Here is a 23,120-nt window from a genome sequence, read left to right as displayed (position 1 = left end):
ACCCTAATACAATATGGTGCCACGCATGCCACAGATCCACATCCACAAAGGACGTGAGTCCTATAGAGAGAAAAGGGATAGGGGCTGGGTATAGAGGAAGGCCTCAGAGAGGACACATAAAGCACTGCCAAAGCATGGTTGAAGGAATTTGCTAGATGGAATCAGTGAAAGAAAAGCACTCCAGGCTGAGGGATTGCAGGATGATACGGATCTGTGTGGGGAACTTGAAGTTCATGGTGGTGGGGGCAAGGCGTGAGCGGAGAGGGGCAGGCAGAAGCTGCAGGCCGCCCCAGCCCTTGCCTGGGCTGCAGAGGTGGTGCGCTCCCACCCGACCATGAGCACGTCCTGTGTGAGCAGTAACATCTTTGAATACTTACAGAGGACACATTGACTCACGTGAGTATACCTGTGTCTGTCAATTTGTATATGCTTGTGTACAAATAATATGAACAATTAAATTCTAGAATATGGGTGGTTGAGCTCTGAGACACAAGGAAATTCTTCGAGACTCAGGTAGAGTTCAATATGGTGGGGATTTTGGTATGGTGGAGGGTGTGGTGGGGGCGGGGCACAGGGAGTGCTGTGAATTGAGAAGACTGCTTTCAGTCTCTGTTCTAGAGTTGGCATGTTGTTCACTGCTCAAGGACATACAGCTGAGGGGGGGTGATTGAGGGCTGGGCTCCTGTGTTTCCTTGGGGATGGGAGGTGCGCCATTTCCTAATTCACACAAAGGGGCTGCCTGGGCTCTGCTGGGTCAGACCAGCTGCAGTGAAGTAGAGATTCTTTTAAATTTAAGAACTGGCTCAGATGACTTCCCAAGTTCCTTCCAGCGCTAATATTACACACACACACACACACACACTCAGTTAAGCTGATTTGGTTTCCTTGTTGGTCAAGGAGGGTAATTCCTACATCATCTCTGGTTTCGCCAGGCTGGACTACATGCGCACCCCCCCTCCCCCGCTTTCCTGGTCCTTCCAGGCAGGGCCCCTGTCTCCCCCAGAAAACCTGCCAGCCACTCCTACTGCCTCTCCACTCCAGCACTCCCAGGTCATGTACTCTTTCTCTGTCCTCTGAGCACCAAAGGGCCCTCCCTGATTCAGAGGATGGTAGAGGTCAGATCTCACTTCTATCAACCACCAACTTGCCCTAAGGAAAAAGAGACACTCAAGAGGGAATTCTTAAACCCTCACAAGTCTTGGCAATTTTCAAGTCTCTGTTCAGAGTGAATGACCCTTTCAGAGGGGAGTGTAGGCTGACTGCGAAAGCAAATGAAATGCACTTAATGGCTGTACAAAAGCAAAGATGAACATCTACTCTGTTTTATTGTTCCTGTGAGTGAGAAAGCAGCCAGCCCTGGGGGGCAGAGTTGGCTGGGGGTCAGGGAGATAGCTGGATGTCATTCAGGAGAGGGAGGAGGAGAGGGGAGGAAGAGAAGGGAGAGGGCTGTCTTGGAACTGATCCAAGACCCAGGCAGGCAAAGCCTGGAGAAGAAAATTCATGCCTTTCATACCCTGATTATCTGAACTTTGTGGGATTCTGTCTGAGTTACTCCCCCACCTATGGGACTGGTGGTGTGAGTTTGTTGGATGGGGGAGGGGGAATCCAGATTTCATGAAATCCATTTTAATCACCTTCTGCAATCCACAACACTCTGTAATTACAAGGCTCTTACACTCAAGTACAAAAAACCTCACCGAGAAAGCAACATTAAGCTTGTGAGCGGAAACATGAAAATTCATGAAATGCACAATTAAGGATCCAATGACAATGTTAACTCTCCCCTTTGCATGCGCAGGCACTGCAGATTACCAACAAATGTGCAAATCTAAACCCCAGGGCATCTGCCACCGATATTGGAAAACCTCACCCCCCATAACTGCTCTCTCCATGGATTTCCATTTGCTATTGCCCAAGGTTGTCCCTGGGACCAGTTTAGGGAGTAGGAGATCTGGGACAGGGAGGAAGAGCAGGTCCGCCTTAGAGAGGAGAAGCCAAAGAGTTGTGTTTGAGAAATGACCCAGTGCTGGCTGTCACCTACAGAATCTACAAAAGACATGGCCAGACCTTCACGTTGTCTCCCACTAATCAAGAGAATTCAAGAGTAGAGATTGTGGTCACCTCCCATTAGGGTGGCTTCACGCCTTGCCCCTCTGCTGTGAACTTTTTCTACTCTTACCCCTAAACCCTTAACCGAGGGCCTTCCTGGTTTTCTCTTCCAGGAGCCCAATTCTACCTCCATCTCAATCCTTGCCGCCAATCCCGTGCCCCTCGTCCACTCCATAAACTGGCTTCCAGGCCAATCTCCCTAAGCATTCATTTAGGAAGTACCCCTCTGTCCCTGCCTCTTACAACGTCATGTGAATAAAGCAGGACAGAAATTGCAGCTGAAGTATGATCTTCACTGTGTTACGTCAGGGAAAAAAAAATTAGATAAGGAAATTAACCAAACATTCACTGGTTCTTTTTGGATTTGGTGCCTGTAGGGTGGGAGATAGGAGAACAAAGAGATTATCAGGGCTTTATACCTTTTTTGCTTGTGCAAATTTTCACAGTGAGTATAATTTACAATCAGGAAAAAAATGAGATAAACTTTAAATGTCACCTCTGTTCAAGATCTTTCTGTAGTTCCTTTTTTCTACATGACAAAATAGAAACTCTGAGCCTGGTATTTACAACCTGCTAAGATCTGGTCCTCACTGCATGAAGGCCTGACCTGTGTCGTCACACAGCATCCTACCCTCAGAAGGGCTCAAGCTTGGTTAAATGCTCTGCTCTGGTTATCTTCAAATTGTTAATAACTTTCGCACAAGGGATCCACATTTTTTATTTCACACTGTACCCCACAAATTATACAAATGAACTTGTTCATCAGAGTGTCTTCATCAAGAGACAGCACAGGCCAATCATTCAGAATAGAACAATGCAGACGGCCTTTGGACTGCTGTGAGGGGTGAGGGTCTCCCGGCTGTGGCGAGATGGTTAGGAAACCACATCATGAGAACGGGGGATGTTCGGCCTGGGCATGTGAAGAGACAGGGGAGACTTAATAAATGTTTGCTGAGCACCTTGAGTGCACTTCTAGGTGCTAGGAGCACAGTCATGAACAAAGCAGGCCAAGCCCCTGCTCTCTCCAACTGCAGTGCTAGCCAACAGAGACCCGCGATAGACAAATCACTAGCTACCCATTGTTGGGTAGTGCTATGCAGAGAAATGAATCAGGATAAGAGAGACGGAGGAGGGAGGGGGGCACTATTTGATTAGGACCTGGAAGGAAGTCAATAAGCCCCTGGATGATGGCAATGTGGGAGATGTGGACACATACACAGACGATTATGAGACACTGTGGGGTTTGCCATAGAGAAACTCGGAGGGAGCATAAATGAAGAACAACCTGCTTAGCCAGGGGTTGGAGGGGGAAGGGGCTGTTAGCTTGATCTCCTTTCCCCAGCCCTCAAACTGGAGGAAGCACACTGTACTGACTATACCCTCGCAACTTCCCTTCTGTTCCCACTACCATGGACTGGCTTGGGTCTTCACTTTGCCTGAATCATGGCAAACCTGGTCTTTTCTTCTCATGCCACACCCTCTTCTGGATGATTACTTCTACTCTTGGGCCTACAGCCTGAGTCTGATTCTTCAGCCCTGACCTCTTTCTTGAACTCCAGATCTCAATATCCAACCGCCCGTGTCCTTGAGGATTCCCAGGGTCTGCAGGAAGGTGCAGTGTTTCAACTTCCCAGCTGGCCTGACATGGCTCACACGTTCCTATCTGGGCATTCTAAGGTGCTTGCCCAGACCACCAGAACCTTGTGAGCCAGGCCAGAAACTGAGGCACAGAAGCAGAATGTGGGGACTTTTCTTCAACTTGGGGTCAGGATATCAGCTTGGCTTTTCCAGAAACTCAAATTCATCAGTGTCCTAATGCTAATGGGATCGAAGATGCTTGGAAAGTTCACATGAGACTGAAATACAGAGCAGAATGTCAATATATTAATTGATATTGAAAAAAAAAACCCTAAAAAACCTGTCCACGTTAATCTGACCAGGATTTTCTACACAGAAAGCCAAATTACCCTTAGAAGGTAGTTCGGTGAACATGGTAAATTACAAACGACATTCCTCACTTGTGTGACTCTCAGGGACAAGAGCTTAACACTCATTATATATAAAACCTTAACATTATGCCTACTGTACAGACGAAGAAATGGAGACTCAGAGAGGCTAAGGAGCTTGCCCTAGCTGACACAGCCAGTAAGCAGTAAAGCTGGGATTCAAATTTAGTACCAAGCCTGTTTGTTTAACCACCAACAAATACCGAATAGATGGTATTGCTATAGAAAAAAGAGTGATAAGCTTTTGTCTAAGTCAAGTTGATGTAACATAATACCTGTGACAGTGTTCTGCTATGGTTTTATAGCCACACAGATGGGAAAGATTATTCTTGAAAATGCTCTCCCCAGATGAATCTTTACAATCAGGGTTTTATGTTAAATGCACTATGTGAGGGTTGCTTTTCAAAGGACTTTTGTAAAGCAAGTAAATGATTTTGTTTCTGAAAATGAAGAATCATCCCTGATTTTCCTCCTACATAGTATATCTGCTGGAGTCAAAAATACATTGTTTAGGGCCAGAGAGACCTCAGGTTCTGATTCATGTTGCCTTGGACACATGAGTCACCCGGACTCAGTTTCCCTTATCTGTAAAACAGTGATGATGATAATAATATGTACCTCATAGGGCTTTTTAGGGGAAAATAGAGAAAAATTTGTGTAAAATGCTTAGCATGGATCTGCATATAAGTACATTTTTTTCAGTTTTATTGAGAAATAATTGATATATATCACTGTAAAAGTTTAGGGAGTATAGTATGATGGTTTGATTTACTTATATTGTGACATGATTACCACAGTAGGTTTGGCTAACATCCATCTTCTCATATAGATATGATAAAATGAAAAAGGAAAAATAGAAAAAAAAATTCTGCTTGTGCTGAGAACTCTCAGGACCTACTCTCCATTTTTATTTTATTATTTGATTTTTTAAAGATTTTATTTATTCATCTGAGAGAGAGCATGAGGGAGGCAGAAGGAGAAGCAGACTCCCCGCTGAGAAGGGAGCCCAATGCGGGGCTCCCATTCCAGGATCCTGAGATAATGACCCTAGCTGAAAACAGATACTTAACCAACTGAGTCACCCAGGTGACCCAGGACCTACTCTCTTAACAACTTCCCTAGGTCAACTTCTCCAGTCATCACATTATTCATTTAATCCTTAGGCATTATTTTTTTAAACGATGTATTTATTTATTTGAGAGAGAGAGAGAGAGATCACGCATGAGAAGGGGGAGGGGCAGAGGGAGAGAATCTTAAAGCAGACTCCCTGCCGAGCATGAAGCCCAGCGCAGGGCTTGATCTCACAACGCACGAGATCATGACCTGAGCCAAAACAAAGCACCCCAGTGTTCACTGGAAGTCCATACCTTTTGACCACTTTCCTCTAATTCCCATCACCCTCACCCTCCACCTCTGGCAACCAAAAGTCTGGTTAAGTCTCTTTTTCTATGAGTTTAGTTTTTTTCTGGTTTGGGATTTGTTCATTCGTTCGTTTGTTTGTTTGTTTTTTAGGTTCCAACTGTAAGTAAGATCATGCAGTATTTGTCTTTGACTTATTTCATTTATCACAATGCCTTCAAAGTCCATCCCTATTGTCACAAATGATAGGATTTCCTCAGGTTTTTATGGCTGAATAATATTCCATTGTGTGTGCATATGTGTATATATACATACACACACACACACACATACCCCCCCCCACACACATATGCCAGCATTTGTTAAATGCTAGTCTTTTTGATGGTGGACATTCTAGGTGTGAGGTGATATCGCATTGTGATTTTAATTTGCATTCCCCTGATGACTAGCGATGTTGAGCATCTTTTCACGTACCTATTGGCCTTTCAGATATCTTCTTTGGAGAAATGTTCGTTAAGGTCCTTTGCCCATTTTGTAAATGGATTATTTGTGGTTTTTCTGCTATTGAGTTATGTAAGTTCTTTATATATTTTGGATATTAACCCCTTATCAGAATATATGGCTTGCAACTATCTTTTCCCATTCTGTAGGTTGTCTTTTTACTTTGTTGATGGTTTCTCTTGCTGTGCAGAAGCCTTTTAATTTGATCTAGTGCTACTTGTTTATTTTTTATTTCACTGCATGTGTTTTAGGTGTCATATCCAAAAAGGCATTACCAAGACCTGTGTCAGAGAGCTTTTCCCCTATGCTTTCTTCTAGGAGTTTCATAGCTTCAGGTCATACATTTAAGTTTTTAACCCATTTCAAGTTTATTTTTTTGTGAGAGNGATATCGCATTGTGATTTTAATTTGCATTCCCCTGATGACTAGCGATGTTGAGCATCTTTTCACGTACCTATTGGCCTTTCAGATATCTTCTTTGGAGAAATGTTCGTTAAGGTCCTTTGCCCATTTTGTAAATGGATTATTTGTGGTTTTTCTGCTATTGAGTTATGTAAGTTCTTTATATATTTTGGATATTAACCCCTTATCAGAATATATGGCTTGCAACTATCTTTTCCCATTCTGTAGGTTGTCTTTTTACTTTGTTGATGGTTTCTCTTGCTGTGCAGAAGCCTTTTAATTTGATCTAGTGCTACTTGTTTATTTTTTATTTCACTGCATGTGTTTTAGGTGTCATATCCAAAAAGGCATTACCAAGACCTGTGTCAGAGAGCTTTTCCCCTATGCTTTCTTCTAGGAGTTTCATAGCTTCAGGTCATACATTTAAGTTTTTAACCCATTTCAAGTTTATTTTTTTGTGAGAGTTTTAAGAGATGGGTCTAGTTTCATTCTATTACATGTGAATATCCTATTATCTCAGCACCAGTGAAGAGACTGTCTTTCCTCTATTGCATGTTCATGGCTCCCCTGTAAAATATTAGTTATGCATATATGTTTGGGTTTATTTCTAGGCTCTTGACTCTGTTCCATTGGTCTATTTGTCCGTTTTTATGCCAATACCATACTGTTTTGATACTATAACTTTGTAGTGTATCTTGAAGTCAGGAACTGTGATTCCTGCTGTTTTGTTCTTTATCAGGACTTCTTTGGCTCCTTGGGATCTTTCGTGGTTCCATACGAATTTTTAGGGGTGCTTTTTCTACTTCTGTAAAAAATGCCATTGTAATTTGACACAGGGATTGCACTGAATCTGTAGATGGCTTTGGGTGCTATGAACATTTTAACAATATCAATCTTCCTATCCACGAACACAGGATACCCTTTCATTTGTTTGTGTCTTCGTTGATTTCTTTCATCAGTGTCTTGTAGTTTTCAGAGTACAGATCTTTCACCTCTTTAGTTAAATGTATTCCTAAGTATTTTATTGTTTTTGATGCTATTGTCAATGGTATCGATTGCTTTATGTCTCTTACAGAAATTTGTTGTTAGTATACAGAAACACTGATTTTTGTATGTTAATTTTGTATCCTGAAACTTTACTGGATTCATTGATTAGATCTCACAGGTTGTTTGTTTGTTTGGTTGATTGGTAGAGTCTTTATAAAGGAGTTTCTCTACATAAAATCAAATCATCTGCAAATGGAAACAATTTTATTTCTTCCTTTGCAGTTTTGGTATTTTTTCTTTTTCTTATCTGATCATTTTAGCTAGGCCTTTAAGCACTATACTGAATAGGAGTGGTAAAATTGGGCACCCGTGTCTTGTTCCTTACTGTAGAGGAAAATCTTCCAATCTTTCACCATTAAGTATAATGTTAGCTGTAGGCTTGCCGTATATGGTCTTTATTATGTTGAGATATGTTCCTTCTATGCCTAGCTTGTTAAGAGTTTGAATCATGAATGGATGTTGAATTTGGTCAAACGCTTTCTCTGCATCTGTTTAGATGATCGTGATGCTTTCTTTCATTTTAACATGTGATGTATCACATTAATTGATTTATGTATGTTGAACCATCCTTGCATCCCTGGGATAAATCCCACTTGTTCATGGTGAATAATCCTTTTCATGTGCTTCTGGATTTGTTTGCTAGTATTTTATTGAGAATGTTATAATTTATTGGGGATATTGGCCTGTAGTTCTCTTTTCCGGTAATGTTCTTTTCCAGTTTTGGTATCAGGATAATGCTGGTCTTGATGAGTTTCCGAGTGTTCCCTCCTCTTTGACTTTTTGGAAGAGTTTGAGAAGGATTGGTGTTAACTCTTCTTTAAAACTTTGGTAAAATTCACCAGTGAAGCTATCTGGTTCTGGGCTTTTTGTTGTTTTGTTGTTGTTGTTGTTGGGAGATTTCCGATTACTGATCAATCTCCTTACTTATGATTGTCTATTCAGATTTTCTATTTCTACCTGATTCAATCTTGGTAAGTTGCATGTTTCTAAGAATTTTTCCATTTCTTCTAGATTGTCCAGTTTGTTGGCATGTAGTTGCTCATAGCAGCCTCCTAAGGTCCTCTGAATTTCTGTGGTAGTAGTTGTAATGTCTCATTTTTCATTTATAATTTTTATGATATTGGTCCTTTTTCTTTTTCCCTTGGTTAGTCTAGCTAAGCATTTGCCAATTTTGTTTATCTTTTCAAAGAACCAACTTGTAGTTCAGCTATCCTTTCTCTTGCTTTTGTGTTATCTATTTCATTGATTTCTACTCTGATCTTTATTATTTCCTTTCTTCTGTTGACTTTAGGCTCAGTTTGTTTTTTCTTTTTCTAGCTCCTTAATTGTGGAATTAGGCTGCTTATTTGGGATCTTTCTTGCTTCTTAACATAGGCACTTATTGCTATGAACTTCTCTCTTAGAATTGCTTTTGCTACATCTCTTTCTACCTTCCGTCTCTCTATGATTTGATTATTCTAGGTACCTTATATAAGTGTATCATACAGTATTTGCTCTTTTGTCGCTGGTGTATTTCACTTAGCATAATGTCCTCAAGGTTCATCCACATTGTGGCATGTGTCAGAATTTCCTTCATTTTCTAAGGCTAATACTCCAATGCATGTGTATGCCACATCTTGTTTATTTATTCATCCATTGATGGACACTTGGGTTGCTTTTACCTCTTGGCTATTGTGAATAGTGCTGCTATGAACATGTGCATACAAATAATTCTTCAAGTCCATGCTTTCAATTTTGGGGGGTATATACCCAGAAGAGGAATTGCATTATCATATGGTAATTCTATTTTAAATTTTTTGAGGAATCATCAAACGGCTTTCCACAGTTGGCTGCACCATGTTGCGTGATCCCTTTTGGAGGATTATGAGTGACTAAGCAATAGACACAAGGCCACACAGCTTGGGAAGTGACAGTCAGATACCAATGTGGGTCCAACGTGCCCTCATCCTACAGAGTAGCAGTTCCCAAAGTCAGGGTTCAGCCAGGAATATCAGAATCATCCAGCATACTTATTAAGCATATAGACTCCTGGGCCCCAGGTCTGGGGAAATAAAATCACTAGAGACGGGGCCCAGTGTCAATATTTTAAAAATAACAAACCAACCAACTCTTGGGTGTTTCTGGTGGGCAGCCAGGTTTGATAACCACTATTTATTGTGATAATCATCATAATTGTTGTCTTTGTCATTATCAGAATGTTCCTCATTAACCCTTCTTTACCCACATCAGCTTACTTAGACTTACAAACATCTGGAAACTGTGGGAATGTAAGGGTTACCAGGAAATCTCAACCCTGGGTTTTTGCTCTCTGAGCAACTGAGGGCTTTCAAAGGGCGACACATTTAGCATTCTAATCAACAAGGAATCAGTCAGGCGCCTGCCTGCCCAGGCCTTTCTTAGATTCCTGACTAACACTCATTAAGCAGTTCAAACCAATGTGTTCCTAAGTAAGTGTGTGGAGAGGCAGGCTGTTGGCATTTTAATCTCATTAGTGAACTGAAGCCCTAAGACACAAGAGCCACAGAAGCTGCTTACTGGGTGAAATTCTTCACACCCTAGACTGGCTACCTGTCCTTCTGCGGTCTCACACCATTGGCTCCAGCTTTTCATCTTCTCCTGGGCCTTGAGCAAAAGACTCTGGGAAACTAGAGCTTGACGACATCCAGGGTGCTGGCTGCAGACAGCTGGATAACCGGGTCAGGTGGCCAGGCTGCCTGTATCGCAGAAGAGACGCTGAGTTATCTGCCCCAGCCTGATTTGTTGAATTGGCACCAGGCCATGGGCACTGCTCCCTGAATTCAACTGTGTCCCCCTCCCCCATCCACACTCTTGATAGAAGCCAGACAAGCCTATGGGGCCTTGGGAAAGGAGTATCCATAGGCAATCTTCCCAGCACAAAGCCCTCATTGTTGGAGGAGAAAGGCATGGAAGAGGCAGAAGGAGTGCTTATCTTTTGTCAGTGCTGGACAGCTGAAAGGACTCCAGTGAAAAATGACCTTGTAAACTAAAAAATGGGGGAATATGCAAACTATGTAACTATGACTATCTTCTTCCCTGGGACAGAAATAGCCGGAACTTCCTCTGCAAATATTCATAGACACATATACATTAACACACATACACACTTGCTATGTTCAAAGTAAATCCAGAGGCCAATGTGAAACAGCCTCATCTATCCATTCATTCAACCATTTATCTATCCATCCGTCCATCCATCCATCCATCCATCCATCCATCCATCCATCCATCCATCAATCCATCCAGTTACTTGTTTAACTCAAATATTAACTTAGTGCCACCATGGGCATGAACTATGCTGGAGGAAACAGCAATAATCCAGATCAGACCTTTATAATTGGGGGATATTTTTTACTGACACATCTAGGAACCTGTATTTCGGCTCACCACACATTGTCTATAACTGAATCAATGTCTTGCACAACATATGTAGGGGCTGTTGTGACGAATACACACCGAGTTCAGACGTTATTGAATCCACGGCAGCTATTCTGTCTTATATGTGTCTCAGCCAGTGCAAGCTAAAAGTATACATAAATCCTAACCATTGGGAGATTTGGACATGCTCCAGGCAAATGCAAGTGCAGAACGCTAATACATGGTTTCATGAATGGAGAGGATCACAACTATAACCACAGTAACTAACTAAATATGTTACCATGTGTTGGCTGTTATTCTAAGTGCTTTACTTGTTTTTTTTTTAACGTTTTTTTATTATATTATGTTAGTCACCATACAGTACATCCCTGGTTTTTGATGTAAAGTTCGATGCTCCATTAAGTTGCGTATAACACCCAGTGCACCATGCAATACGTGCCCTCCTTACTACCCATCACCAGCCTATCCCATTCCCCCACCCCCTCCCCTCTGAAGCCCTCAGTTTGTTTCTCAGAGTCCATAGTCTCTCATGCTTCATTCCCTCTTCTGATTACCCCCCCTTTTTTTTTCCCTTTCTTCCCCTACCGATCTTCCTAGTTCTTATGTTCCATAGATGAGAGAAATCATACGATAATTAGTCTTTCTCTGCTTGACTTATTTCATTTAGCATTATCTCCTCCAGTGCCGTCCATGTTGCAGCAAATGTTGAGAACTAGTTCTTTTTGATAGCTGAGTAATATTCCATTGTATATAGGGAACACAACTTCTTAATCCAGTCATCTGTTGAAGGGCATCTCGGCTCCTTCCACGATTTAGCTATTGTGGACAGTGCTGCTATGAACATTGGGGTGCATATGGCCTTTCTCTTCACTACGTCTGTATCTTTTGGGTAAATTCCCAGTAGTGCAATGGCTGGGTCATAGGGTAGCTCAATTTTTAACTTTTTAAGGGACCTCCACACTGTTTTCTAGAGTGGCTGTACCAACTTGCATTCCCACCAACAATGTAGGAGGGATCCCCTTTCTCCATATCCTCTCCAGCAATTGTCGTTTCTTGCCTTGTCAATTTTTGCCATTCTAACTGGCATAAGGTGGTATCTTAGTGTGGTTTTGATTTGAATTTCCCTGATGGCTAATGATTTTGAACATTTTTTCATGTGTCTGTTAGCCATTTGTATGTCATCATTGGAAAAGTGTCTGTTCATATCTTCTGCCCATTTTATTTTGTTTATTTGTTTCTCACGTATTGAGTTTGAGAAGTTCTTTGTAGATCTTGGATACCAGTCTTTTATCTGTAGTAAGTGCTTTACTTGTTAATCCCACAACAAATCTCTGAGGTAGACACGACCATTACCCCATTTTGCAGATGATCAAACTGGCAATGGAGAGCTTCCATGACTTGTCCTTGGTCCCACAGCAGTAAGGAAGGAGCTGGGCTTTAAGCTTAGGATGTACAGCTACAGAGTCAGTCCTAGAGAAGTACTACTTTTTATTTTCCCTAAAAAAAAAAAAAATTAAAAAAAAATTCTAATGTGTATGGGAGTTTATCTACCCTTTATGGGTAGTTTCTGGGTTGGTGATGGGTGGGGGGGTTCAGGGTCCTCCTATTTCATCTCCTTTCTTCCCACAGTGGCCTTGAGATTCCTCTGGGAAATTTGATGAGGTGATCATTAGCCCCCTTTCAACTGTAGTTAAGAAAAAGAAAGAAAGGAGAAAGGAAGGAGAGAAGGGAGGGAGGAAAAGAAGGAGGGGAAAAGAAAGCAAAGTCTTGTCACTACCTGGGAAGAGGTTTCTATTTGTCCAACATCATTACCAAGATGAACTTGGTCCCTGTCCTCATGGACTTATGGTCCAGCAGAGAAGCCGGACAGGGATTGGTAATAAAAAATTGAAAGGCGATTTAAAAAGCAGGGGACCTCATGGCAATGCAAAGCAGGGGTTCTGATGTAATTTCATGACCAGAGAAGCTGGGGGGTTGGTGGTGGTGGGGATTTGGGAGGTGGGAGGAGGCGGCTGCTGGGACCACCAGCTGATGGATAGCAGTACAAGAGGGAAAGGAATGAGTTTGTGAAGTCTGGGAGGTGGTGTCTCTAGAACCTGGTGACAACTGGACATGGGGCCATGACACAGAGGGTGCTCTCAAGGATGACAACCTGGTTTCTGGCCACTAAGCCAGGTGTGAAGCTGAAAGTAGGGGGGTGTAGAGAAAAGATTCCACGAGGTCCATTAACCAGCATTACACAGGACCCAACACGCACCCCGGGTCCACCACCCACATGACTGTCCACCCTTCCCCAAGGAGACAAAGGCAGGAGAGACCTATTGCCACCACAGCCCCTGAAAGGCACTAAGGCCAGCAAAACTCTACACAGCCTACAAAAACATCCGTAGGCAGAAGCGATTCTGGAATGTACAGCAACTGCTGGCAGTAAATTAATAATAGATGTGCTGGACTTCCTCAGAAATATTTACCCAGCCGGAGCGGTTAAGCGCTAATAACCGGGAGTGGAACCTGAGCCTTACCTCAAACAGCCCTGACTATGGAAAAGGAAGAAACGTCATCCTGGCCCTTCCCAATGCCAGTGGGGTTGTGGGGGGGAGAAATGTGCAGAATACCTCGTTCAGGAATCCAAGGATCTGCAGTCTGCTGGGGAACTGGAGATGGAGCTCAGCCAGAGGCCGTGGGAGGCACCCAGCGGAAGCAGCCAGCAGCCAGCAGCCCAGAACTGCGAACACTTAGGTGATGCTTACCGCCTGTTGGGCCGTCTCAGGACCGTGACTATATTAACACTTGATCCTGTGCACTATTTTTGGGTCCATCTTACAGGGGAAGGTGCTGAAACACAGGAGAATGAAGGAACCAGCTGGGACATGATGAAGCTGGGATCCAAACCCAGGTAGGCTGGCTCTAGAGTACGGGACCCCTTTGCCTTTGCTGCCTCCTGATGCCCTTTCCAGAACAGTCAAGAGAGCGGGCCCAGGAAGAGGAAAGACACCCTCCACGTAACTGCCAGGGCACACCTGGACCATTGCTAACGTGTATCCTCCGTCTCCGGGCCCTGCTGAGAATTCTGGATTCTTCTCACCAGCAAACACAGTAGCCATTCCTTCATTTATTAATTATTTACTGAGTACTTGCTGGGGGTCCAGACCCTGTGCTTGGCTCAGACAGGGCCTTATATAATGCACACAAAATCTCCCTCTCTGGAAAACTCTCCCTGTGCTCTCTCATGAAGAGAGAGCTCTTTTCTCCTTCCTCAGAGCTCCCATCAAGCCTTCAGGTCATTCTCTTAGATAGAATTTCCTAAATAAGTTCTGACAAACAGAGGGGTTGGAGGACATGCAAAAGGGGTTCTGGACAAATAATTTTGAGCAACATGAGGTTAGCATTGATACTGCAGGACTTCTCAGAACCTTGAGTATGCTAGTGGCAGTGAGATCTGCCTGGAGCAATTCAGTATATGGCACTTCTCAGATCACTCAAAAGGAAACCCTCCTCCTTCACTTTCTAAACAATGTTGTGTAGGACTGATACATCCTGGAACACAGTTTGGGACATTTTGCCATGGGATAGTAACTACTATGTCAAATTTATGCTTGGTTTTGACCCGTCAGTCCACTGGCAGAACCCGGGAGGCTGGGAACTCTTTCTTACTCATCTCTCCAGTGCCCACCCTCAGCCAGGCTTAGATCAGAATAGGTCTCTGAAGGCTTTCTTTGAGGACGGCACAAGTGAGTGCTGGAGAATACAGTTGTGGGATGCACGGATGTTCAGAGCTGCGTCTGCCCGCACCTCTTCCTCTGTCTGCAAGGCTGCAGGCCTTTTCTTGCCTACACAAATCTCATGACTGGTTTCCTTTTCACCCTGGACACATCTTGCCATGGCACAGAGGCTCTTTACCATCTGGTCCCTGTCCACCTCTTCTGGATCCTCTCCCACATTCCCCACACATATCCTCAACATTGACTCCACAGAAGTGCAGGCAGTTTCTAGAACACAGCAGCGCTGGTCCTCCTCAGCAACCTGGCCTGTGCAGTCGCCCTTTCTCTAATGCTTAGCTTGGACCTCTTGGCTGCTATGAAACCTTGGAGGCCCCCTCTGGCTCCCTGTCCCTGAGGTTGGGCTAGATGCCCCTCCTGGAGAGGTCTGGGCTATCCCATCCTAAACCACACCCATCTCCCTGTGGGAGTGGGGCCGTGTCCTGAGTGAAGACACCGCATGTATCTTGTGCCGAGGGTCATAGTCAAAGGAGCTGGAAAGCCACTGATGTTATGTAACCCTCCTATTTAAGATGGTTCCAGACCCTGTGTGAGGTTCATACTGGCCTCTTAAAATCCACAGAACATTTCCCTCCTCTGTGAAGCTCTGTCTGGCCAGGACAGGGCTGCATCCTGCAAATCGGATACCCTCAGAGGCTGGGAACCCCCCGGACCCTGCAGGAGAGGTCTGCTGAACGGACTCACAACTCTGTAACAAAAGAAAAGCACAAAGCCAGGACCGAAGCATGCTTTGTTGGACCCCCTTCTCCCAGTGTGTTTTCCTCACAGTTTTCTAGCTTGTACAACCACAGTCACATCACACAAATGAAAACACAATTGAGCACAGTGCTGTTTCCAGAGCGCTGAGGGAAGCAGAGCAGGCAGAAGAGGCAGGAAGGAGGCAGGAGGGAATTCGGGGAGCTGGAGCCAGGCCCCTGCAGAGGTGGCTGGGCCTCAGACTCTGCCCGTCTGTGGGTGGGAAAACAATTGCTCCCCTTGGACAGAAAGCACAGGACTGCCTTCCAGAGACGAAGGTGCCAGACAGAGCCTACTCAACGGAACGCGCCATTCCACCCATTGGCAGGGAAATGAGAGACACGGAATCAGCAGAAGGGGACCTAGCATCTTCTCAGCTCTGCTCCCTTCCTGGCACTGCTCTTAATTCCCCTCTTTGCTGGGCCTCAGATTCCTCTTCTTAAACCAGTGACTCTCAAGATTTTGGGCTGTGACTCACAGTAAGAAATACAATTGACATCACAACCCAATATAGACACACAGATAGGACACACATGGAACTTAAGTTTTACTTATGCTTACCCTTACTACCTGCTGTATTTTCTCTTCTTTTCTATTCATTTATAAATTATAAACTCATTTTATAAACTTTTATTGAAGCATGATGTAAGAGAGCAGTGTGTACCCATCCTAAATGATGAGCTGGATAAATGCAACTGAAACACCCATGTAGCCGGCCCTCAGATCGAGAGATGGAGCATTACCAGGCCCTTGAAAACCCTTTGTGGCCTTTTCCCATTTACCAACTCCTCCCCCAAGGGTAACCACTGCCCTGACTTCCAACAGCCCAGATTAGTTTTGCCTGTTTTTGTGCTTTGCAGAGATGTAGAAAAGGTTCTTAATGGCTGGCTTTTTCTTTCCACATTGTGTGTGTGAGGGTCACGGATGCCGCTGTGTACAATACTGCATTGTGCGGCTATGCCACAGTTTATCCATTCCACTGACCATGTTTTGTGGTGGACATGAGTGCACGTGCCTCGTAGCTGTGTATCCAGGGATGGAAGCCCTGGCATGGAGATGGTCAGCTTTGGCTGTTACTGCCACTTTTCCAAAGTCACTATACCAAATTACACGTCGACCAGCCCTGTAGAGTTCTAGTTGCTTCACGTCTTTGCAACACTTGGTATGTTATCTTCCTCATTTTAGTCGTTCTTGTGTGTTTGCCATAGTCGGTCTCTGTGGGTCTCATTTGCAATTCTCTGAGAACTGATCATCTGTTCATATGCTTATTGGCTATTTGGATATCTTCATTTGTGAAGTATCTGTCTGAGTCTTCTGCCTTTGTTTTATTAGGTTTTCTTTTCCCTACTGATTTGTGCAAGTTTCCTCTTTTTTCCCATTATAACTATTTTGGATACAAGAGTTTTGTTGAATATATATAAAGCACATATCTACATTCACTCTATGGGTAACAGGGTTACACTGTTTCACTTTAATACATGACAATTTTGAACCACCAAATTAATTTCATGACCCACTAATGGGTCAGACAGCATACAATTTGAAAAACCCCACAAAATAGGACTATGCAGTCTTCCCTGGGTCTGGATACCCCTGAAAGGGGCACCTCTGACAGTGGCACCCATGACAGCATCAGCCTGGAGCAGCACCCATGGGTGTAAGGTCAGTAGCTGTCTGGAGAACAAAAGCCATATTGGCTATATTTAATTTCCAAATTGAAGAAAAAATCATTGTTCCACGCCTTGAATGACATCACAGTGCCCAGTTCTGAATTTAAGATTTGCCAGCCCCAAACCCAGGTGGAAGAAGGCAGCTCAGAAGGATGGCCGAGGTGTGGGATACCTCTGGAATTAGCCTTTCTAGCAGGGCGAGATGGTGTGCTCACCCATGTGGGCTCTCCATCCACTGAGGTGCCTGGGACCTTGGGGGAGCATCCTGGGACCTTGGGGAGGTGCCTGGGACCTTGGGGGAGTGGCCTAGGACCTTGGGGGAGTGGCCCTGTGAAATCTAAGATACCTCATGAAGTTCTTTTAATCCAACAGGTCAAAATAACTTTCCTTAAACTGATAAACTCCATGAACCCTGAGAAAATGGCACTTACACATCCTGGGCACTCACCCAGCATGAAGGGTAAATTCTACACTGACTCCCAACCCCTCAGAGTAGACCTGTCCAGAGACGTCAAGCTCCATGAAGGCAGAGACTGGCACTTTTGTTAAAAATGTGGCCAAGATCACCCAGCTGGGCAGTTACAGAGTGAGGCTGACTGATGTCACAGCCTCATTTTCATTCCTGTGTTATTCTCCTTCCAGGCAGCTGGTCACTGTGTAGCGTGTTGACCACACCTACAGCGTCCAAAGAGAGTCTCTCTCACACGCACAGCTGCACGCACGGGCAGACACACAGGCACATGTGTGCATACACACACATTTACACACGGTCATGTTCACAAGAAATCTGTGGGCTGGACTCTACTGGTTCATTCCACGCTCAGCTCCTTGGTACTTTTAGCCTCTTGATTTCCAAAGTACTGAATATCCCAGAATGTACAAGTAATACGAAATATGTGTGGGGAAATTAACAGTTTGTAAATCCCTTTCACACTCTGAACACACATAACTTTGAGGATTCTCAAGGTCCCCCAGGTCGAGTGGGGGTCTAAGGACCCTCCTGGGGACAACAGTCTTTGTTGTCCAGGACTGAGGTGGTACAGCAGCCAGCGGTCAGCAGAATTTGTATAGTTCATCAGACCCACCTTAAAAATTTCCCTTTTGACTATATATTCCAGAGTAATCGATCCTTCCAATTCCGAGTTTGAATTTCATAAACCTCTGAGAGTTAAGCTTGTGTTTGCATGAATATTTACAGGATGTGGACACTTCTCCCCATCCCTAATAAGCATGATCACATATTCTGTCTTATTAGAGTTCTTACCACCTCGTGTTCTCCTCCAGCTAAAAGCAAGTAGCTCCATCACTACTTATAATATGAACAGGGACTAGCATTTATCGAACACTCCTACACACCAGGTAACAAGTGCTTTAGGCAACTTATCCCAGCACACCTCACACAGATCTTGTGCCACATGCATTAATATCCTTATTTCACAAATGAGGAAACGGATGATCAGACAGGAGAAGCCTACAGACTACAAAGTCAGTAAGTGATAGGATTGGGATTGGACCCAGGTCCCACTGATCCCCAAGCCCTGGCCCACTCCAGTGCCTGGGACAGTGAGAAGCAGCCACCTCCTTACTCCAAGTCAACAGAAATGTCCATATGGAGGTGGACAACATCTTAGGACCTCTTATCCTACCCTCCTTGTGTTCTCCGAGCTCAGAGAGTTGAAGGGACTTTCCTAACAGCACAGCAAGAGCAGAACTAGGCCTGCAACCCAAGTCTGGTCTTGGGTTTCTCTCCCTTCAGTTCTCATGGATCTCCTGGGACAAAGGACATTAGTCGAGCTCTGTGTGTGTTCCAGGCATGCCTTTTCAAGGAGACATTTACAGTATTGGAAAGAAGGTGATTAGGGCAGGAACTGTTCTTGAAACCAAATTATTATTGAAGGAACAAAGAATAAGAAAAGATCTCAAGGCACAACATGATCTTTGTCATCAACCATTTTTAGGACTGTCTAATCAAGAAGAAAGGGGCTTGGCATGGTGAGGAAGAGTGGATTTCAAATCCAGATTATGGAAGAATTCTATAAAAATCTTAAATGTGGGGAAATACCAAGTTCCTCTTCAATACAAACCTCCTCTTGGAGGTTTCCAAGCATGGGCCAAATATCTCTAATATCTATCTATCTATCTATCTATCTATCTATCATCTATCTATCTATCTATCATCTATCGAGCTCTATAGAGCCCATGGCTCTAAGGCCCTTTCATCTCTAAGTTACCATAAGCTTTTGAAAGTACTGAAATCTTATAGGGAAGGCAAGTAGTAATCTTCTACTCCGTGCTCATTGTTCTTAGGGGAAAAAAGGTATTATAAAATAAGTGGGGATAGTCTACCTATTAACGCACATTTAAGAGGTAGAAAAAAAAATCACCCATAACATTAATTTAGATCATGAATACTCTCTGAAGTATAAAAAAACAAAACAACTCACTTTTCTTTAAATCTTCTTAAAAGGGTCTAAGAATAGTCCTTCAAATAATCCTTCAAGTATGCAATTTTAATTTGGACACATGGTAATTTCAGTCTACCTGTTGAAAGAGACGAGAGAGAAATCAGTCATTTTTGATGAGGATGCTGTTCTGACAAGCAGCAGAGAAGATTCAGGCAGCCTGAGGGGCGGGGTTCGGGGGGTGGAGTGGGTAGCAGTGGCGGCAGCACCAATGGCAGTTTGGGCCCCAGGCCGAAGACTGGTTTTTGAACACTCAGAGGAAAGGCAACCAAGGTAGCGATCACAGTGCCTGGCACATAGCAAATGCTCAATAAATATTTAATGACTGAATGCGTAAAAGGACACATGAATAAATGAGTGGGACTTATCATCAACCTTTGATGCAGGGAGTTTACCCTACAGGCTCATCTCTTTGACTCTTAGGGAAGCAGAATTTCCAGGCACTGGGCGTATTATGGAAAATAGCATGCAGAAAGGTTCATGGTGTAGTGGAGAGTGTGAGGGCTTTGGAGCCAGCCATGTCTATATTCAAATCCTGTCTTTACCACTTATAACTCTGCAACCCTGGGCTATCTTATTTATTTATGGTTACTGTTGTTATTAAATTGGATACTTAGCCCATTCATTAATTTTCAGCCCTTCTTTTTCCCTAATACAAGCATTTTAAGGTCATAAATTTCCCTTAAGTGCTGCCTTGGCTATATTCCACAACTTTGATATTTAATATTTCTTTTACCATTCACTTACAAGTATTTTTAAATTTCTATTATCATTTCTTCTTTGACCTATGAGTGAGTTAGAAGTGTTTTTATAAATCTCACTCTCTATCTATATATTTTGAACTCATCTTTCTGTTATTGACTTCTAGCTTAATTGTACTATGCTGGGAAAATGTGAGCTGGAGGATACTGATTCCCTAAAACTTACTGAGATGCATTTTCTAGCCTAGGATGTAGTCAATTGTTGTGAATATCCCACCTGTGTTTGGAAAGAGCATGTATTCTCCAGTTGTTGGGTGTTCTCCTGGGCTAGTTCATGTTTTAACCTCCACACACACTCATTTCCTTATCTTTAAAAGGGTGTGCATGCAATCCACGTGAGTTCTTTCCTGCCATTTAGAATTGCACTCACTGACCTAGAAGCTGTGCAGACAAAAACGGAGAGAGCACACGAGAAAGAAAACCGGATGTTCTATTTCTTGCTTATAACACTATTAATAATGATACCCTAGAGTTACAGAGCAATTGAAGTTTCCATACAATGACCACACCTGCCATTTGGTTTCTTACTCTCAACAGACCCGCGAGGTGTCCCCCAGGCAGGTGGAGGTGAGGACCCACGTAGAGAAGGGACACGCGCCGGTTGGTGCGGTTACTTGTTCAGTCCTCCACGCCAGCCTCGCAGGATCCTTGTTTCCTACCCGCCCCTCTCCACACACACCTGCTCAGTGCGGTCTCACATCCACCCTCGTTACCACCCTTCCTGCCCACATCATTTCTCGCCTGCCTGCTCCGCTCCAAGGGAGTTATTAAGTCCCTACTGTTTTAAAAATACAACTACAAGAAGTAAAGCCAGACAAGATCTTCTTGGCAGATATGATGCCCAAATGGAGCTGAAGATAAGTGTTGGGTCGTGGGTGCCAGAATATCAGAATCTTGAAGGGGACACTGGTGTTGGTGTCTACCAGATAGAAGCCTGGGTTTAGAAAGGTAGAGAAATACTGTGCTGACTCCGTCTGACAAAGCCTTCCCCATGACCTTGTCCCATCCCACTGCAAGCTCTCTTTCTCCTTCCAGAGAGAATCCCCGAGAGTCATCTGAACTACTACTTCCTCTACTCCACACCCCCACAAATCACCACCTCCAGAATGTTCTGCGAGTCATAATGATGCTCCTGCAAATTCCAGAGACTTCTCCACCTGTGGTGGCCTCTCCGCGTCCTCCACCAGCAGGATCACCGCCTCCTCTGGAAACCCTCCTGCTTCCCCTTTTTCCTCCAAGGACTTTCTCTTTCTCTTCTGCTGCTGCTTTTTCTCTGCTTCATCCTTAAATGTAAAAGAGTAAAGAGCCCCCTCTCTCCCTCCTTAAATTCTGTGGTTTGATCCAGAATTTTCATAATTTAATGAGAGTCGTTTCAACAAAATAAGAACCATAAACTACCATGTATTAAGTGCATATTAAGTATATGCCAATCACTGTATTAGACGTTACTTCATTGCACTTAATCTTCCCAGCAACCGAGGAAAGTATTATTCATATTCCTATTTCACAGATGAGAAAGGAGAAGCTAAGAAGAGAAGTGGAATTTGCCCAAGATCACTCAGCATCACTAGATGCAGCGGCACTGGGACTCAAACCACCATCTGTCTAACTCAAAGCCTGTGCTCTCTGCCACTACATTTACTCACCCTACCCTCCCATACCCTGGCCTCTGCCCATGCCGTTCTCCCAGCACGTCGTGGATTCCACACTTCCATTTTTGCTGCTCTCAAAATGGAAGACCTTTATCCACACTGTGTGCTTAAGAATTCTGTTCATTGTTCAAGGCCAGCTGCAATGTCCCTCTTCCCATAGAGCTAACCACAGGCCTAGCCAGTTGAATTGCTGTGGCAAGTCTGCAGTGATACCAAACCATCCATGCATCTGTCTGACCACACACCCATCCATCCGCCCAAGAATTACATGAATACAGTAAAGATTGTTTATCCGAAGTCTAGATACTAGAAGCATCCAAACAAAAATTGTTCCAAAGGATTCCCAGGATTTTTTATGCTACCCCTCTGAAAAAATATAGTTCTGTCACAATTGGAGAAAAATTGTTGGGAGTCATGGTGCATGGGAAGGAATGTGCTCTGTTAGGCATCTGTGGATGCTGACTGGTCAGGGACAGCCGTCCTTGCGATGCGGCAGGGTAGTTTCCAAGGTTACCAAACCAGGTCTGCCGATTTCCCTTACCCAGTGCCTCCATTTCTAAATCTGATTTCTACATCAAGCCTGGCTCACATACCTCTTCATCTTCCAAGCCTTCCCTGATTCTCCTCCCCCAACAAGCAAAAATACGTCTGTGGTATCTCTGACGGCACTCAGCAACTTTATCGTCTGTGGCTAATACTGCAGTTCAAAAGCCAATTTGACATATTTATGTCATGCTTTACCTTCCCTTCTGGTCTTTTTGGGGGCTAGGAGTCCCATCCACTTCACCTTCACGACGTGTTCTGAGCCGAGCTCGGTGCCTGGCACACAGAAGCTCACGAGTGACCAACTGACCAAAACAGGATGACATTGGCCTTGAATGCGGGAGGCCATCCAAAAATCACTCACGTGCAAGCTCCCAGCAGTGTTTTATGCGTAAAGTGGAGGCTAAATAAACCTAAAATCCTTCCTTTCTTCATCCCTCAAGATATAAGGATCAGAACAGTGGGACCACGCATCCCCTGAGCCCAAGGCCTCTGAAGGCCCATGTTCCATGATTCACAAACATGTTGAGGTGGCAGCTTTTGGCCTTCTCCAGGATGAATTAGGTAGGGAAGAACCATGTTTGGACACATTCTAGTTTCTGTAGTCACAAAATGAGTTAGAGCTTGAAGACAGATAGGACTTCCAGACCAGCTACTACAACCACGGGCTTTTCTGGAGGTGGGCCAGAGAGGTTAAA

At 44.0% G+C, this 23,120-nt stretch overlaps 1 protein-coding gene across 11 annotated transcripts in view; it reads right to left on the bottom strand.

The window, feature by feature from the left end:
- The window catches only part of TENM4 (teneurin transmembrane protein 4), a 721,916-nt gene that overhangs the window by 416,232 nt on the left and 282,564 nt on the right, over window positions 1-23,120 (bottom strand). For 2 of the 11 annotated variants that reach the window (XM_034666259.1, XM_034666262.1), the window contains one exon: window positions 19,449-19,545. The exons of 5 other annotated variants lie outside the window; for them this stretch is intronic. The gene's annotated coding sequence lies outside the window, so the exon portion shown is untranslated. Of the gene's footprint in view, window positions 1-12,173; window positions 12,318-13,570; window positions 13,637-19,448; window positions 19,546-23,120 lie in introns of those variants that run through there. 4 more of the 11 variants (XM_034666261.1, XM_034666263.1, XM_034666260.1 and 1 more) reach the window with 3 other exon arrangements.

The sequence above is a fragment of the Ailuropoda melanoleuca genome, chromosome 8 (assembly GCF_002007445.2).
Source record: "Ailuropoda melanoleuca isolate Jingjing chromosome 8, ASM200744v2, whole genome shotgun sequence".
Taxonomy (NCBI): domain Eukaryota; kingdom Metazoa; phylum Chordata; class Mammalia; order Carnivora; family Ursidae; genus Ailuropoda; species Ailuropoda melanoleuca.
The sequence above is the reverse complement of the archived record's forward strand: the minus strand, read 5'-3'. Positions and strand labels throughout refer to the sequence as shown.